This window comes from Trachypithecus francoisi, unplaced genomic scaffold (genome assembly GCF_009764315.1).
Source record: "Trachypithecus francoisi isolate TF-2019V2 unplaced genomic scaffold, Tfra_2.0 Lachesis_group13, whole genome shotgun sequence".
Taxonomy (NCBI): Eukaryota; Metazoa; Chordata; class Mammalia; order Primates; family Cercopithecidae; genus Trachypithecus; species Trachypithecus francoisi.
Genome location: NW_022681458.1, coordinates 48,897,039 through 48,911,803, shown reverse-complemented (window position 1 = coordinate 48,911,803; position 14,765 = coordinate 48,897,039). Strand labels below are relative to the sequence as shown.

Sequence of the window (14,765 nt, the reverse complement as noted above, 5' to 3'; positions counted from 1 at the left end):
AGTTGCCCTCCTATCTCTAAATCACCCTCAAAGTTGTTAGAATCTTTAAAGAGACTTCTCTTTGGTTTACAGCTCCAAAAGTCATTCTACACTCATTGTATGAGTCCCTGCTATCTTCCTGGGGCACTGCCACTGAGTTTTGCTTAAGTTTCTACAACCTGTGATACCAACACCCTAAAACTTTTTCCAGCTTGGGAGAAAAAGATGACCTCCCATATGTGTCTATTGGCTTCCTCCTCTGGATACCTACTGTAAGCTCTAAATAGAGTTTAACCTTTCTTTTTTTTTCCCCCTAGAAGAAGAGGCTTTTGTTCCCAAACATTAATATTTCCATTGGTCACATATACAAAAGTGATTATTGAAATGTCTAAAATATCGTGCAAAGAGAGACTGTTAAAAGTTTTTTCTGAAACATTTTAAAAATTAATGGTTATATAGATACTGAAATATGATCAAAGACTTTAAATTGAGTTTGTATAACAAACTGAATAATTCTGTTATACACACACACACACACACACACAAATCAAATCTGAATTTAGAATATAGGGAAACAAACATATATTTGCCATCATAGAATAAGCTTCATTTTGCTTCATTTATAGGAGACAAATTTGGTGTATGAGAAAAGAAAACAAATAAAATGATTTGACAAAGTCTCAAGAATCTCATATATGTGCCCACTATTTGAATTACTTTTCATTTTAAAATAAAAGAGAAAATATTTTATGTCTATAAATATATTTGAAAATCAGAAATAAAAAAATTTAAGATAAATATTGCACAAGAAAAAAATTTAAAATGTTTTAATGATAATGTTTCAGATATACATATTTACATAAATTGAATTGAAGAATGACCTTTAAACATAAATATATATGAATATTAATGATAATACTGTTTAGAAAATTACTTGATTTTTTTGCATTTAAGTATTAAAATAGAGAAAAGCAGAAAATTTATAAAATGATAAAAATGCAATGTAACTAATTTGAAAGAAAACATTCAAGGTAACTCTTGCATTTTAATTAAGCAAACAAGTTTGAGATGAGTTTAAAAGATGATATTTTAAAATAATACAACTCTTTTATGAATAAAACTGTTAAAGAAAAATACTGTATTACTTTTTAAATTGATTAATGTTACCTACGTAAATACACTACTGAAAATTCTCCAGGACTCTTTAGTTCTTCTTTTTCTATTTTCTTAAGATATAATATTGGAATTTAGAACTTAAAATCTGAGATATTTCTTGTTATCTAATATGAGCATTTAATTCTATAATATTTTAAAACTTTTATACATTAAAATTATACAAGGATTGCTTTAGCTACATCCTACAAATTTTATTGTCTTCTTAATTCATTTCTAACATCTTCTATAGATCATCAATTTCATTATTTTATTGTTTCTTATAGATACACTTTTTTCATAAAAATAACCCCCAAAGTTATATTCTTTTTCTTGTTATGGAAGAATATAACATGATATGCAGTCTCTATTTCTTCTCTTTTTAACAAAAATTAAGAGTATATCCTGGAAATCACTCTATATCAGTTTATATATATTTCCTTCTTCTAGTTTTATATTACCCAGCACTACACTGTGTGAATGTATCATATTTTAATTACCCTCCCAAATATGGACAATGATGTTGTTACCAATATTTTGTAACTATGAACAAGACTGTAAGGAATAACCTTCTGCTTATGAACTTGTTTATTGTTGGAAGTGTGCCTTCATGATAGACTTCTATAAATGAGATTTCTGGGTTAAAAGGTAAATTCACTTGAGGTTTGTTTGGCTCTCCAGAAAGGTTTTGCCACTGAGTTTTTACCAGGATTGTGTAAAAGTTGTTTATTTTATTTTTCTGTCTAATTGCATTTGCTAAAACCTCTAGTAAAATGTTAATTTGTGGCAGAAATAGTAGTCAGACTTTCCTGGATTGACTAAAAAATGTCTCTAATATTTGTTATGCATTTAAGATACTGACTTTAGCACTAAAGTATTTTTCAATTATGTTTTTAGATGACTTAAAAATTAAGAAATGGTTGTTAAAATGTGTTGAAATTATTTGTAGCATGTATGGGAATAAGCATATGTTTTTCTCCTCAGAACTATTGATATATTATATAATATAAGTGCATTTTCTAATATCAAACCAACCTTGAATTACTGGATTTAATTTCACTTAGTCTTTAGTCATTTCACATTATTTGTTATCTTAAGCTCTCTTTTATGATATTATATTTAATATTTTTACACGAATATTTTTTCATGATATTGGTCTAAACTTATTTATATTTTCTTTATTGGAATAAAGTGACAATATTTTCCTTGTTTTATAAAAGATATTAGGATTGTTTTATTTTAGAAATGTTTGGAAACAATTTATAGTGTATTAGTACTATCTGCTCTTCGAAAGTTTGGCTAAATATCTTAACATAATCATATAAAGAAAAAAAACTTCATGCAACAACCAAAACACATTTATGTTCATTTAGATACATACAATCCAAATAATCTATGAGCTTTGATTTTCCCAATAAATAATAAAATTAGCTAATCACAAAGATCATTTTAAAAGGGAGGTAAAAGATCAGAAAAGAGAAAACATGCTACCCAGCTAACTTTGAAGATTGAGGATGGGACCATGAACTAAGAAACATAGGTGGCCTACAGAAATGGAAAAAGGAAAGGAAAAATTAACAGATATCTGCTAAAGTCTCCAGAAGGAACACATCCCTAAGACTTCCGGCTTCTAAACCTATAACAATAAATACAACTGGTTTCAAATCATTAAATTGTGGTAATTTATTTTAACAGTAATAGGAAACAAATACAAATTTCCTGAATGGAGACCAACTAGATTCCCTATACATTTTCCATTAGCTTCAAAAACTCTGTTGTGTAGTTAGGAAAACCGAAGGAGTTGGTTTAGAAAGTGAGTGAATATATGCTATAAAAAATGGTGTAACATTTTGTATAATAGATTTTCTCTGAATTAGCCAGAAACATAAAAAGATTCATCTAGGATTTTATTTAACTCTACTGAGGAAAGATTTATGGAGCTTACAGATCCTAGGACTTTGCAAGACAACGTTGAAGGATTGTACTTACAGTAAGCTTATACAGGTGAAATCCTGAGTTTGGTCCTCATTTGTTGCCAATAAAACAGATAAAATCCTTTATACATTCATATTGTTGTTGCTGTTTTTTAATATTGCTTTTGCAACTGTACCTATACTTTTCAACATCCAGAATCTCAGAATTTAAGGTTTTATGTTTTTTGGAGATCAAACCACCTAAAAAGTCTAAATTAGATAGAAAAACATTGTTCAAAAAGCAACTCTTCAGTCATTATTTCTTTAAAGCTGATTTAAACATTTCTCAGAATTTTAAAGAGTTAATGAAAAATTAATAGTTATTTAAGCCCAATTTACAAGAAAAATAATTACATGTTTTAAAAATTAGATTTCTAGGAGCAATGTGATTATGTTTGGATAGACTCATAAAAGTGCTACATTTATTATAATTTAGAAAACTGGTGGCACTTATATATCTAGGTATCACACATACAAATATTTCCCAAGTCCTTTCCTTTGACAAAACTTCAAAGCAAGTGCAGAACCAACTTTAAAGATTGCCTAGTGGCACAATTAGCACTTCTAGATCTTCTTCTAATTAATCACGGGGGACACTTGACTAATGTGGATTTAACTCCTAATTCAAAAGTTGTATTCAAACTATAGTACAACTTTAATTTTTTAAATAGTCACTCGTTAGAATTGCATAGCTCAATACTAATGACTTTATTTTTGAAGAGGTGAGTTCATGTTAACATTTTACCAACTTAAATGTCAACACCCCTTAAAGCTATTGTGGCAACATCAATATCTACTATCTCTGGAGTCATTTTTTAAAAATCAGAGTTAAAACTAGTACTAATCATGCATTTTTTCAAAGATGTAAAAGAACATATCAATTGACAGTTGATTAATTTTTCCTTCAGAATTGCTAAAAGCATCACCAAAGAGATACAGCAACTTAAAATACATGTTTAAAAATTTGTGTTAATTTATTTGTAACTAGGTTAAAAAATCCACATGGAATCATATTTCTAAAATAGAATTAGAGTAATTACAAAATATGGCTTATTTTGTACTTTCCATCATTGTACATATCTGAATATTAGATCAATATTTTTGTACTTAATGACTTTTAATCTGCTATTCAAAGTATGATTATATATGTAAACTGGAGATTGGTCCCTTATATCAGTGACTTTCACACTTTTAAATATTCATTGATTCTATTTAGACTTTTATTTCAATTTTATACCCTCACACTAGTATACTCTGAATCTTGAGGTTTAAAGTTACTCGTAAGCAGATGCAGGCATAAGTTTGCAGCCACAGAATTGCCAGTAACTTGACAGCAAATCTAAATCCATCAACTCAAGAAATAGAGAGCACTGACTATGTGAACGGCACTTTTCTACAATTTGGAGAAACAATGGTTAAAAAAAAATAGAGCTCCTGCTTTTATGGATCTTATATTCTAGTGACTGTGAGTGAGCAAAAGGACTCTCAGTAACAGGTTTGAAGAGAGCTACTGACCTCTGCATTTTTTCATGGATTAGGGCTTGTATGGGCAATTCTTGCTGAAATCACATATAGATGAATATGGAATACTATTGTAAGTAATAACATTAATTTACACTTCAAAATAAGTTGTAAGATAATTTATATTAAAACAATTGCAGAAACAATGACCAGTGTGAAGTACTTCAAGAACAGAATAAAACAATGTAATTACTGTGAGCTAGAACATAGCTACTAGCATCTAAACATTACTGTATATGTTACAATAGAAGGCTGTTTATGATTGAAATCTGCATTAGTCATTGACCCTTACATGGTTTTACTATTTTTGGAGATTTAAAGCTAGTTATATAAATTTCTTCTGGTTAAAGAATGGAATCATATGTTGCAAGCCCTATTGTATAAGACAATAATCAAACAATAAATAGACATTTATCTATAAATGTCTAATGTTACAGACAGTGTTATTACTTACAAAGTATTTTTTTAACCTTAGATTTATATAGCATCTCAGTATCAAGTGAAATGAACTGAAAAGTAATTATTATCATTCTGGAGATAAAATTACATTTTTGATAACATCCGCAGTTTATACCCACAATAACACAAATTATCTGGAAAAATCCCATTAAAGATCCATGTTATTCAACAAAAGTGCCTTACCAGTTGTTCTGCTAACAACAGTTATTTAGCAGGTTACAAGTGTAAATAAAACATTTGAGTAAATCTTAGATCATAATGTGAAGGAATAATCCAAACAATTATGTCTAGTATTTTGTTGTATCAGTTGGCTGTCCTGCAGTGATTCAACTAAGAACATTATGTGTTTATTATCCAGCAAATAAATGACATAGAAGAAATTTGAGGGCAAAGGGAAACTACATTACGCGTAAAAGTAAAGATTCACCCACGATAGAAAGAATTCCCAGTGCTTGGAAGGATGAAAAATAACGTAATGAAGCTGATAGGGTGTGAAAAGACAGAGCTAACCCCAGTAGGACCTTGCCTTACATGATTTAACATTCAGAGAGACTGCCCAGTTATAATTTTAGCAAGCACCACTCATCTCTTAGTCTGTGAACTGCATGAGTGTCAAGTTAGAGAACACAAACCATTTAGTCTTCTTTTGATGAGCATCACACAGTGCCTTTACCAAAGTATTAGCAGAGTTAATTGGCTTTTCTTTTAGCATCTCTTCTTTCATGAACCTTGGGCATAACTTCCATTGGCCATTCAAAAGGGATGATACTTAGGCACGTCTTGAAACTTTGCTGTATTCATAATAAAATTATCCCACGAGGATACCCCTCATTTCTGCTAAAGTGCCACTAGCACTTTTAAAGTTTCAGGTTATTGGCAAGTATCTGAGATAAAGGGTGAGCCTATGTTCCTATTCCACCAGTGATGGCAGAAAGGAATGGCTCATGAACCTGTCTACATGTGGAGCTAAATGGAACCAACTCAACATCATTCCCCCTCCCACTTGCCACACTAAAAATAAATAAATAAATAAAAGATTTATATTTCTGAGTCATGTTCAAAATTAATTAAAATGATGTTTGTATGAGCCCATTATGGCATTAAACCAATTCCACTAAGTAGTCTAGGGAAAACCTCGTGTTATCAGATCCCTCTTAAGTTCTGCCATTTCTGGAAAAAAAGATGTTCATTGCAAAGTGATATGAACACTGGAAAGGTACTCATTTCAATTTGATTCTAATTGGATGAGTGACAGGGGTAAGTGATTCTAAGCATTTCTTTCTTTCTCAGTAGTATGGAATTTAACTAGTTCTCAGCATGTTAGTGAAGACTGAATGAAAACATGCATATGTTTCCATGTATTATAAATATTTTAAAATGCAAAAAGTTGTTCTAATGCATATATAAATGTAAAGCTTAACAATAGTAATACAATAGCACCCATAAAGTCATCATCTAATTTAAAAGCTAAAACACTAACACTTGAATCTCCCCCCGCAACATCTTTCCCGAATTGTGTGTTTTTTCTTTTGCTTTCAAAATTTTTGTTTTATCATATGTCTGCATAAGATTATATAGCTTTCCTTGTTTTAAGCTTTTTAACTAATATATTGTAGTTGTATTATTTGTGTTATGCTTTTTTTAACTTAACATTATGGTTCTAAAATTCCGTAATGTGTTGGGCAGGTATAATCTGTTTATTGTTAAACTCTTTGACATTCGGCTATATAAATTTGTTTGTTTATTGACTCCTTTGTCTATAGATATTCTGCTATTTCTGTTTTTGCTGTTACAAAAATAATGCTGCTTTAAATTTTATTTTGTATACTTTCTTGAGGCATGTGAGTTATTCTAAGGTAAAAAAAACAGAAGAAATTGCTGGGTTATAAGATTGTCACATGCTCGAATTTACAAGATAATGCCAAATCATTTTTCAAAGTAATTGTACCTATTTATCCTACCGGTGTGAGTATACTGATGCCCACATAGTTGCTTATCCTGCCAAAGGTTGGCATGATCGAGCAATAATTTTTGCCCATCAAATGGCATAAAATAAAATCTCAGTGTGCCTAATTTGCATTTTCTCTGTTTAAAAATCGTTTCTTTTTTAACCATTTATAATTTGCTTTTGTTGAAATGCTTGCTTATTTTTTTTGTCCTCCCACTTTTCCTATTGGATTGCTTTTCTCATTAATTTATAAGAATTTTATATGGTTTAGATACTAATTATTATATTACTGAAAATATCTGTATCACTTTGTTGTGTATTTTCTACTTTACGTCTTATGATGGATGAAAGTTTTAAATGTTATTGTGTTGAAGTTAACACTTTTAAATTTTATAGTCAGCATCTTTAGTAACCTCTTTATAAAATTTTCCTTTACATAGATATCATAAAGATACACGTCTATACTTTCTTCTTTTTTTGGCATATGTACATAAAGTCATTTTATCATTTTTTAGTAATAAATTGCAGTTATCTACGGAATAAATAATTTCTAAAATTATATATGCTTTCTTTAAAAATGGATCTTGGCATGCTTCACTATGAAGTTTGAGGCTTCACTGCACATTGTACTGAAATTATGTATACAACAGTGGTTCTCAAAGTCTCTGAGTTCATGACATCTTTAGTGTCTCAGGTTTTTTTTTTTTTTTTCCCACAAAACACCTAGGTTAAACAAAAACAAAGCACAAAGCTAATAGCTTCATGTACTAAATAGTAAGCTCCCACGTTAATAGTTGTAACTTGCATGGTGCCCAATAGATGTCACTCTGTTTTCCTAGAAATTTTAAACTATCCCTCAGTGCTCCTGTTAATTCATGGTAGTGCCCCAAGGCACTTTGGCACCCAGTTTTGGAACTACAGTTTTAAAAGTCATAAATCGAATGAAAACGATAGCAAAGGTGGAGGTTTTTAAAGAGCTGTTTATAGGTCCCTGGACAACATCTTTTTTCAATTAGGCAGCCACCTTTTTGCCCTATGCCATAACCTGTGTCCGTAACTTCCTCTAATTGGGGTGAGTAAGAGATTTCGTTATGTATATAATAGCTGAGAATATAGTAATAATGGCTTAAATCATGGTTATTTTTAAACTACTAACATTTAGAAGACAAAATAAAAATGCTTTGAAAAGGATAGAGGTTTTAGTGTAATTAGCAGGGAATAATGAAATGATTTGATAGGGCCACTCAGTTTTGTATAACCTTGGTGCTTTCAGTCTGAATGCAGAGCATGGATGTTGTAATCCAGCCTTTATATGGCTTCCCTGAAGAAGATTTAATTTATTTGGCCTCATGAGAAACACATTTGGCATTGTAATATGGTTTGCTTCCAGGTTCTATCTCCAAGGATGATTTGACAAAATCACACATAAATTTATTTTCAGGGCACACAATTTCCCTTTTAGGGAACTCACAGAGGTAGAGAGTAATACAATAACCACATGTGAATATTCAGTAAGTGAGGTCCTCATAGATCTTATGTGTATGACACTATGTGTATAATTTTGTTAATCACTAGACGTATGAGACAAGAAATTTGAGGAACCTTAACTAGAGATTAAAACAGGGATTTATATCAAAGAAACATTTAAATGCCTTATTTACTATTTAAATACCTGCATGGTGAATCATTGAAAAAATGTAAAAAGCATACAATTTGGGAATATTCTAAACCAAGAAGAATTTGTTATTCTAGTTGGTTTTCTTTTTTCAGGCTCCCACAGGCAACTTACCTTTATCTCTTTGTGATTTTTATTTCCTGTTAAAATATACAGGAATAGTTAAGCAGATTCATAGAATTGAATGATAAAATTGTATTACGAGATGCACTGGTACTCAATGTGACCTTATCAAGTGAGGTGAGCCATTCGTTAATTCAGATAATGGAGTTTATTATCACAATCTTTTGCTTATGCTATTGTTGAGCTTAACTACTTATTCATATTTGAATATGCATATTGAGATAATATCATTTCATTAATTTCAGTACTGAACACTAATCCTCCTAAGAGTAATTGTGAAAGTTTCAGATTGCACTATTTTTAACTGTAGTTAAAATATAGTTAAAATTGTATGTTATCTTCATATGTGCTTGAATAACTTATAAGCAATTGAAACTTTCAATTACTGTATACTGTTGAAGCAAATCAACTAATATATACACACATCTATTAGCAATAGTAGGTAATTTTTGTAGATGTCCAGCACAGTTCTTCATATTCATCAGCTAAGTTCTTTTTCTCTCTTAATTATTAATATTTTTTCTACTGCTCTTTGTATACTTATTCCTTCCTCTTTAGCTCCAATCCTTACAATCTATTCTTAGCATAGCAACTAGAAGAATGTTTTTAAACGTAAACCAGATGATGTCACTCCGCCCCACAAAACTTCCACTGTTCTCTGTCACAGATAGAAAGTAAGAAAAAAGGCCGGGCGCGGTGGCTCAAGCCTGTAATCCCAGCACTTTGGGAGGCCGAGACGGGCGGATCACGAGGTCAGGAGATCGAGACCATCCTGGCTAATACGGTGAAACCCCGTCTCTACTAAAAAATACAAAAAACTAGCCGGGCGACGAGGCGGGCGCCTGTAGTCCCAGCTACTCGGGAGGCTGAGACAGGAGAATGGCGTGAACCCGGGAGGTGGAGCTTGCAGTGAGCTGGGAGCCAGCCACTGCACTCCAGCCTGGGTGGCAGAGCAAGACTCCGTCTCAAAAAAAAAAAAAAAAAAAAAAAAAAAAAAGAAAGTAAGAAAAAAAAAATTGAAAATCTACAAAGACTTTCTATGATCTGGTCCAGGCTCTCCCTAAAATTTCATGTAATTTCCAGCCACTAGGCCTTGCTGCTTCTCCTTCAATCTCTTTAGCCTTTTCACTACTATAAGACTGGGTTTTGGCTGAGGTATTTCTTTTTTTCATAGTTTGCCTTTGTCTAGATTGCTCTTCCAATAGATATTCACAATTCCATCATCACTTCTATATATGTGCTAAAAGGTTTCCTTGTCTAAAACAGCTTCAGTGACCACCTGATCTAGAGTAGTCTCGATCAAAACTTTCTTTTCCTTTTCCTCACCACTTGATATTTATATCAAACATTTATTTGTATACTTTACATGTTTGTTGGTTTGTTTTCTGAAGTAGCATTATGATGACCATATTATTTGATACCCCCCCAAAATACTTTTGTGAATGACAGGGAAAGGTAAAATAATTAAGTATATAATTTTAGGCCAAGCGTGGTGGCTCAAGCCTGTAATCCCAGCACTTTAGGAGGCCGAGACGGGCGGATCACGAGGTCAGGAGATCGAGACCATCCTGGCTAATACGGTGAAACCCGTCTCTACTAAAAAATACAAAAAACTAGCCGGGCGAGGTGGCGGGTGCCTGTAGTCCCAGCTACTTGGGAGGCTGAGGCAGGAGAACGGCGTAAACCCAGGGGGCGGAGCTTGCAGTGAGCTGAGATCTGGCCACTGCACTCCAGCCTGGGCGACAGAGCGAGACTCCATCTCAAAAAAAAAAAAAAAAAAAAAAAAGTATGTAATTTTGACATAGGCACTATTGACAAAAAACAATTGGTGTTATGATAGTGTTAAATCTATGAAACAGTACTATTCAAAAGTTATTTTCTAAAATGCAATTTTCTAAAACTAAAAACAGCATGTATACAAACAAAAAGTTCCCTATATTTATCATTGGAAGATTTACAATAGTGTAAGTAGCAATTTATTTAATATATTTTTGATTCTTTAATTAATTTTATAGTATCCAACTCTAATATAATGCCAGTGGTATTTGTTCAAAATATTTTAATGTTGTCTATTTATTTTTAATTTGCCTAAAAATTATCTTCCACAAACATTTTTGGTTAATAAATTTGAAAATACTGAAACCCTCATCTCAGTCTCTGTGAATCCTAAAGTTTTTATTTGAGAAAATAATTTTCTTCTAGAGAATGAAGTAGCTTGTAAGCTTGGAGAAATTTCTGCTAAATAAATAATATTATCAACTCTATTTTCTTCAATTTGAAATATATAAATATTTCAGCTCGTATATTTTTGCAGGTGCTATACTTTTGCCTCCAATTATAATTTTTGACAAATATTTTAGAAGTCAAAACTTGTCTTCTATTTTGTTATTTAAAATTCTATAGACTACTTTTGTAAACCTTGACACTATCAAATCATAGTTTCAGTTTGATTTCATTCTGGTGCAGAATATAAGTTTATCCAAGTAAAATTGGAGCCACTTCAAAAAATTCTTCCCACAGACTGAGATATTCCAAAGCCAACTTTGCAAAATTTCAGAATTAAATATTATACTTCTTTGTACCCTCATTTTATTTGTTCAATTTTTCTATGTGTTTATAGAAAATTTTAATATTTTTCTGTTTTCAAGTTTTGATTTTAATTTACATTTATAATTTTTAAAGATAAGTTTTGTGAAGCTACATTCATTACATGTTTTGAATAAATACACATAATTAATTTTGAGAACTGCAATAAAAATTATAAGACTATTAAAAATGCAGTAAGTGCACTACACTTAGGCTGCTAAAAATGCAGTATCAGTAGATTACATTTAGGCTACTTAAAGTTAGTTCTTCTAAGTACCATATACTTTAAAATGTTAGCTAATGATGGAGAACAAAGACAGAAAGACTGTGTTCCCACATTCTAGTTGTCCATTTTGTGTTGTTTTGAGAGATGTCAAATCAGCCTTGTCATAAAACTCATTTGGTGTTATTTTGACTGTGAGCAAAATATACAGAATAATACATAAAATAAAATATTTGTACATTTTTGTCCCGACCTGCAGGACAGTCGAACGGGCCCTGGAAGGGGGAGTGGGAATGGAGAAGACAAGAAGACACGAGAAATGGAGACAAGACAAATAGCCTGATCAAGTCTCGTTTAATGGTGGCGGTGCAACGCCTTATATAGGCTGGCAGAGGAAGAGGTTAGGCCAGGGCGGTGACAGGAGGCCGGGTTTTCTCAAATTACAATTGCGCATGCGCCGTGGGTTTGTAATTTTCCCAGGCGCGGAATCGCGCCTGCGCCGTAGGCTGCATATCTTCCTGGGCGCGAAAAAGTTTGCGAGCGCGCGGGAAAGGCTTGCGCACGCGGGAACAGTTTAGGCGCACGCGGGAAAAGCTTTAGGAGCGCGAGGGAAAAACTTTAGGCGCGCGCGGGAACAGTTTATAATGAAGAACCGGAAATGTGCCATCTTGTCTCCGCTTTGCGGAGATCAAGCAACAGAGGTCGGCTAATTCCGGGCCTCATGGCTCTGGACACATTTTCACAACTGCATGTTTAGGATGCAATTTTGAGTTACATGTATAGCACAACCAATTAAGATTTCTTTCCTTCCTTCCTTCCTTCCTTCCTTCCTTCCTTCCTTCTTTCCTTCCTTCCTTCTTTCCTTTCTTCCTTCCTTTTCCAGATGGAGTCTTGCCCTGTCTCCCAGGCTGGAGTGCAATGCAATCTCGGCACACTGCAACCTCCACCTCCCAGGTCCAGACGATTCTCCTGCATCAGCCTCCCAAGTAGCTGGGATTACACGTGCCTGCCACCACGCCCAACTAATTTTTAGTATTTTTAGTAGAGACAGGGTTTCACCATGGTGGCCAGGATTAGTCTCAAACTCCTGACCTCATGATCCCCCTGCCTTGGTCTCCCACCATGCTGAAATTACAGGTGTGAGCCACCGCGCCCAGCATAGCCTAGTAATTTAGTTATTATAGTTTTATTACCACAGTGAATGCTATACCAAAATTTTCATTTGAATTATTTTTTATTTTATTTTATTTTATTTTTTGAGACGGAGTCTCGCTCTGTCGCCCAGGCTGGAGTGCAGTGGCCGGATCTCAGCTCACTGCAAGCTCCGCCTCCCGGATTTACGCCATTCTCCTGCCTCAGCCTCCCGAGTAGCTGGGACTACAGGCGCCCGCCATCTCGCCCGGCTAATTTTTTGTATTTTTTTAGTAGAGACGGGGTTTCACAGTGTTAGCCAGGATGGTCTCGATCTCCTGACCTCGTGATCCGCCCGTCTCGGCCTCCCAAAGTGCTGGGATTACAGGCTTGAGCCACCGCGCCCGGCCTCATTTGAATTATTAACACAAAAAGAAATAATTTTGTGTTAAACTTTTAAACTGAATTTTCAATAACATTCACAATCACATTAAATGTTTCACCTTTTACAGAATAAACTTCCATGAGTTTTATTTGTTAACATTTATTGATGTACACAATTAATAAAGCATGTAAGTAATAAACTGAAATTACTTAACTGGTTGAGAAATTTTTTTTTTTGCTAGCAGAACCAACACATTAACAGCAGTATCTTCAATTTTCACACATGAACAAGAAAACTTTGAAGCAAAAATGAGTCTATTTAATTTAGAACAATGATTTTTATTTGAAAAGTCATGTTGCACAGAGTGGTATAGAATGAATTTTCTGAAGATGTATGTGTTAAATCAGGGCTTGCAGGCACAGTCTGCTTAAAACTTTGGAAACAGATACTGTTTTTTGTTTTTTTGTTTTGTTTTGTTTTGTTTTTCAGTACATTTGTGTCTTCTAATTTTCTCACAGTAATATCACAGGGTCCCCATAGGTGATACTGAATATGGGCAACTGTTTTCTTTTTTAACCCGTTGTCTTAGTGTTCCCTAAAACAAGGGTTCCCAAATCCCCCAGGCCACGGAGCGGTTCTGGTCTGTGGTGTATTAGGAACCAGGCTGCACAGCAGGAGGTGAACAGCAGGTGAGCAAGAATTACCACCTGAGCTCCACCTCCTGTCAGATCAGCGGTGACATTAGATTTTTGTGAGTGTGAACCCTACAGTGAACTGTGCATATGAGAGATCTAAGTTACACATTCCTTATGAGAATCTAATGCCTGATGCTCTGAGGTGGAACAGTTTCATCCTGAAACCATCCCCCTACCCTGTCCACGGAAAAATCGTTTTCCACAAAACTGGTTCCTTGTGCCAAAAAGGTTGGGACTGTTGCCGTAAAATACAAACCCTAGGCTAAATTTTTATAGTAACTGTGTTATTGATTGTGCAACCCAAGAAATTCTGGAGGTTGGGAAGAGGATGAGAAGTTAGTAGGGGAAGGAGGCAAAACAAATATAAGGAGTGGCATTATTAAACAGGTCAGAACTTTGAGACAAACAATTTCTCTGTATATTGAGCCATCTTCCAAGGGGTTGCTTCTCTGACTGTTTACCCTGGGGGAAGCAGGGAGAAAAAAAAATGTCTAGTTTGTCTCATGCCTTCAGTGTTCATCCCACACGGCATTAATTCCTGTAGTATCTTATACTTCAGCAACAGTCAGGAACCCAGGGAAAGAAAAGGAAGGACTTCCAATGTAGGTTGAAGTAAGGCACCCATAGGGCATATCCAGCAAGGTTTTCAGTCTGTTGAAATGAGAGTGGGCACAGGATGGGAATATTACCAGCCATTGAGTGCCACCCCATTTAGAAGGCAAAGCAAGTGTGCAGAGATGGGTCATGCATAATCTGAATTGGGTACAATCCATTCATTGTGCAGGTCAGATCTGCTCACACTGTACTATGGTATTCAATCCTCACCTTCAATTCTTCCCTGAGAAGAAGCACAAAAATTCAGTCTTTAAGTATTATTGTGAACTGCTGCATCCTTAAGCAGCAAACAGACAACTT

General features: G+C 33.7%; 1 long non-coding RNA gene across 1 annotated transcript in view; it reads left to right on the top strand.

The window, feature by feature from the left end:
* The first annotated feature begins 7,920 nt into the window (after positions 1–7,920).
* Positions 7,921–14,765, top strand: part of LOC117095347 — a 28,759-nt gene continuing 21,914 nt past the window's right edge. The window contains exons 1-2 of the long non-coding RNA XR_004441931.1: positions 7,921–8,104; positions 8,864–8,947. This is a non-coding gene — a long non-coding RNA (uncharacterized LOC117095347). The remainder of the gene's footprint in view (positions 8,105–8,863; positions 8,948–14,765) is intronic.